This window comes from Heterocephalus glaber, unplaced genomic scaffold (assembly GCF_053883595.1).
Source record: "Heterocephalus glaber isolate CG9 unplaced genomic scaffold, H.glaber_assembly_v1.0 deba00000594, whole genome shotgun sequence".
Taxonomy (NCBI): Eukaryota; Metazoa; Chordata; class Mammalia; order Rodentia; family Bathyergidae; genus Heterocephalus; species Heterocephalus glaber.
The window spans coordinates 34,800,564-34,805,820 of NW_028258151.1; the positions used below are offsets into that span (position 1 = coordinate 34,800,564).

Sequence of the window (5,257 nt, forward strand, 5' to 3'; positions counted from 1 at the left end):
GTCCAGGAGAGGCGCGGCGTCCTGCAGATCCAGAAGTACATGCCATGGAGTGGCGGTCTCAGCAACGTGCGGTTCTTGCAGCCTGAATTCCACCTCAGTGGAAAATGTGTTCCTGCGGAGGTGGCTTCTCATACCATCCCCTACCTGTGAGCAGTGGACAAAGAGGTCAGGAGAAATAGACCCTGAAACAGATGTGCTGAGATTTCACATGTGGATCACCATGCTTGGCTAGGAGTAACTTCTAAAGACTCATGTTACATAATGAAGAAGGCTGGAAGAGGAGGAAGAGGAAAGAAAAGGAGTTGAAAATGGCTATTTTTGAGGGTCTGTTGACATTCAGGGATGTGGCCATAGAATTCTCCCAGGAAGAGTGGGAAGACCTGGCCCCTGCTTAGAGGACTTTATACAGGGACATAATGTTGGAGAACTACAGGAACCTGGTCTCCCTGGGAATGTCTCCTTTTGACCTGAGTGTTATCACCATGTTGGAGCAAGGGAGAGAGCCCTGGAGTGTGGATGGCCAAGTGAAGTATCCAGGAACTCAAATGGGTGGGAATGTGTCAAAAGTGTGAACACAGATACCGCTTCTAAATGTATCATCAAGGAATTTCCACCAAAGAGGAAAAGTGATACAGGGGAAATGTTCCACACAGTAATGTTGGAAAGACATAAAATCCATGACATTCAAGAATTGTGCTTCAGAGAAATTCAGACAAACATATATGACTTCAAGTGTCAGTGGAGAGAGGATAAAAGAGTCGACACAGGATTATGTGTGACTCAGAAGGAAAATCTCACAGATAGAAGAGACAAACATTATAGAAATGCAGGAATGAAACATCTTAAAAATTGGCATGGATTAAGCTTTCAATCACATCTGCCTGAACAGCAGCTATTTGAAACAGAAAGGAACATTAATGAGTGGAGTTACTTTGAGCAGTCTATTAGCAGTGATTCCTCAATTTCATCCCACCAAAAAAATTCTTCTAGTGTCAAAACAAATATTTCTCATGTGTATGAAAATGATTTTCTTGATTCTTTATTTTTCACCCAAGAACCAGTGATGCACATTAGTACAAAACCTTTCAAATGGATTGAGTGTGATAAGTCTTTTAACCAAAGATCATGCTTTAATATGCATCAGAGAGTCCATGGTGGAGAGAAACAATTTCTATGTGATATATGTGGCAATGTCTTCAATCAGAAATCCAACCTTAAAAGTCATCAGACAATGCATACTGGAGAGAAACCTTACAAATGTCCTGAATGTGGCAAGGTCTTCAGTCACAAGTCACACCTAGCAAATCATCAGAGAACCCATTCTGGAGAGAAACCTTTCCAATGTAATGAATGTGGCAAGGTCTTTAGTCACAGTTGCTACCTTGCACAACATCTGATAATTCACACTGGGGAAAAACCTTTTAAATGTAATGAATGTGGCAGGGTCTTTAGTCACAGATCATACCTGGAAAATAATCAGAGAATCCATACTGGAGAGAAACCTTACAATTGCAGTGAATGTGTTAAAGTGTTCAGTCATAGAGCATCCCTAGCAAAGCATCAAAGAATCCATACTGGAGAGAAACTGTATGAATGTAATGAATGTGGTAAAGTGTTCAGTTGTAACTCACACCTTGCAGAACATCTGATAATTCACACTGTAGAGAAACCTTTCTAATGTAATGAATGTGGCAAGGTGTTCAGTCGCAGTTCCCATCTTGCTTGTCATCATAGCATTCATACTGGAGAGAAACCTTACAAATGTTGTGAATGTGGAAAGGTCTTTAGTCAGAATTCATACCTTGCATGTCATCAAAGAATTCCTACTGGAGAAAAACCTTACAAATGTAATGAAAGTAGCAAAGTATTTAGTCTAAACTCATCTCTAGCATGCCATTGGAGAATTCATACTAGAGAGGGACCTTACAAATGTAATGAGGGTGGCAAGGTCTTCAATCAAATATCACACCTTGTAAATCATTGTAGAATTCACAGTGGAGAGAAACCATACAAACGTAATGAACGTGGAAAAGTGTTCCATCAAATTTCACATCTTGCCCAACATCAAGTAATTCATACTGGAGACAAATCTTTCAAATGTAATAAATGTGGCAAGGTGATAGTCAGAATTGCTACCTTGCACAACATCGGCGAATTCACACTGGAGAAAAACCTTTCAAATGTAGTGAATGTGGCAAGGTCTTCAGTCATAATTCATACCTAGCAAATCACCAGAGAATCCACACTGCAGTGAAACCTTACAGATGTAATGAATGTGGCAAGGTCTTCAATCAAATTTTACACCTTGCAAATCACTGTAGAATTCACACTGGAGAGAAACTATACAAATGTAATCAATGTGGAAAAGTATTTGGTCAAATTTCACATCTTGCCCAACATCAAACAGTTCACACTAGAGAGAAACCTTTCAAATGTAATGAATGTGGCAAGGTGTTTAGTCACAACTCTTATCTTGCACAACACCTAATAATTCATACTGGAGAAAAGCCTTTCAAATGTAATGAATGTGGCAAGGACTTCAGACACAAGTCATACCTAGCAAGTCATCAGAGAATCCATACTGGAGAGAAACCTTACAAATGCAGTGAATGTGCCAATGTTTTTAGGTATAGGTCATCTCTAGCAAAGCATCAAAGAATCCATACTGGGGAGAAACCTTAAAAATGTAATGAATATGTTAAGGTCTTTAGTCAGATTTGATATCTTGTACACCAGAGCACTCAAAGCAGAGAAAAATCTTACAAATTCAATGAGTGTAGCAAAGCTCTTAGTGGGTGATTAGGTCTAAGCATGTAATTCATACTGGAAAAAATATGGCAAGGTCTTCCTTCACAATTCCTAACTTAGAATTCATTGGAGATATCATCCTGGAGAGAAAGTAGCGAATGAGGCAGAAGTCTTCAGTGTTTGAGTCTTAGCAAACATTGGACTATTCCCGCTGGAAGATAATTTTCATGTGTAATAAATGAGGCAATCCTTGAACTATCATTTAAGTCTTACTAACCATAAGCTAATCCATAGTGGAGAGAAACCTTACCAATATATTGGATGTAACAGTCCCTTAAGGTGAAAATCTGACATTAGTATTCACCAAAAAATTTACACAAGAAAGAAACAAATGAAATGAGAGTCACGAATCTTTTAGTATGCATTCAATCCTAAGTATACATCAGAAAGTATATACTAAAAAAAAACCTTAGAAAAATGTAATCAGTTTGGAAAATCCTGTCTTCAGTGTTCACACTTCAGTATACATCAGATAATGCATACTGGAGAGAAACCATAGAAAAGTGATGAATGTGCACATTCACACTTTGCATTTGTATGTGACTGGTACATTAGAAATGCAATGAGGATGGCTAAAACTTCATGATGATTTCAAGCAATAATCAACATCCCAATTCCTACTAAAGAGCTGTTGGAGTTGTTCGAGATGTGAAGAAGTCAGACCACAAGAATGCAGTTAAGTGGACAAGCAGAGGGCTGCAGCTCTCAAGGAGAAACAGCAGCTTGCCTCTGTTGCCCATGTCTTTTATTGAAGCGGTGCACAATGCAAGCGTGAGAAAGTGAGAGATTACAACCAAGGCCTTGAAGCTGTTTTTTAGGAATAACATTTGAAAGCTTTCATATCTAATCCTGAGCTTTCCCAGAGCAGAATACTCACACCCTCTGGCATCACAGTTCCTGGAACAGAAGGAGCATTGCACGGAATGCTTCCTGGATGTTATCTCACATGTGAGAGAACATCTGCTCTTCCTGGGAACGTTTCCCCAGAGTTCACCTTAAATTTAACTTGTTCTGAAACAACATTCTTCTCTACACTTCCCCCTTTTGTTTTTGCTTCATTTTATGGATCATGAGCGACAATACGGCAGATTGTTGATTAGTTTTTTCTTGGGATCGTTGTACTCTTCACCAGACTAAACAAAAAAAAGACATACATATAACTAAGAACAATAATCCCACTGAGGACCCCAAAAGGGTTTTGATTTGTGATATTGGGTTCATTTTACTTAGCCCATCCATCATTCAGGAAATGCATGAGATTCAAACCACTGAGAGATTCTAACTGTTTTTGATAGGTCTCGGTTATTTGATTTTTGTAAATTCAATATCTCAGAAGATATATTACCAAGGTTTAGCAGATGTCTTTGTACTGTCTCCCAAGGGAAGGAAGTTTCATTATAGGAAATAGAAGTTACACAGAACGTACTGGTATTCCAATCACATTTAAGCTGGATCTGCCTTCGAAGGCTCACAATCTGATCACCCATCATTATTGCAGCTTGTTGTAAATCGACTAATTGGCTAGAAAGATCACTGTCAGTCTGTCTTTGCAAGGACCATAATTTCTCAGAGTCCTTATGCCAATCCTGAACAAAGTCTGTTGTCTGAATAGTCTGTTGTAAAGCAACTCCAGCAGCAGCGGCAGTAGCAGTCACAGCAATGATTCCCAAAACAGTGGTGATGACAAGTCTAATGAATCTTTTTAGTCATTTTGAAAAAAAAAAAAAAAGAGTCCAGGAGAAGCTGATGGTATGATAGAGACTTTCTACACCTTGGTGAGAGTATTGATTACACAGTGTATAAATTTGGCAAAAACATGGGATTGTACACTTCAGGTCTGCACATTTCACTGGATGTAAATTTTATCACAATTAAAAAATAAAGCAGACTTGGGAGGGGAAAATCGATTCTGTGAGTCAGAATACCTGAACCTGTGCACAGGTTTGGTACCTAATTTTTCTTGGAGCAGATTGCTATTATTCAGCAGCTGTTTTCTTCATCTGTCTTCCATAATATTAGAACCCCTGAATTTTCATCTAAGCATATGTACACCTAAAGTACAAATGACATTGCTCGGGCTTTCTTACAACTCTGGGGAGGAGATACGCACTTGTTTTTTCATTTCCTTTTTCCTCATGACAGAAATGCTAGCCTTATGAATGGTGCTCCAGCAGCCATCTTGGGTCATGAAGTGAATATGAAAATGGAACCTATTCAGGATGGAGAAACATAATAGAAAGAGAATCTTTCTACCCTAAAATGCTGACTTCTTGACTTCTAACTGGTTTCAGATTCTGTCCCTCGCACCTAAAATCTAATCAGAATGATATTTCAGTCTCTAAAACTAAAAGTGAGGAATGATTAATTCATATTTCATTGACTCCACATGATTTGTGACATTCTGATGAAATAATGGACATTAAACAAACACTCTTGGATATAAGAGATA

At 38.6% G+C, this 5,257-nt stretch overlaps 1 pseudogene; it reads left to right on the top strand.

Moving 5' to 3' along the window:
- The first annotated feature begins 308 nt into the window (after positions 1-308).
- On the top strand, positions 309-2,682 carry LOC106010302 (uncharacterized; annotated as a pseudogene).
- Positions 2,683-5,257: the final 2,575 nt, after the last annotated feature.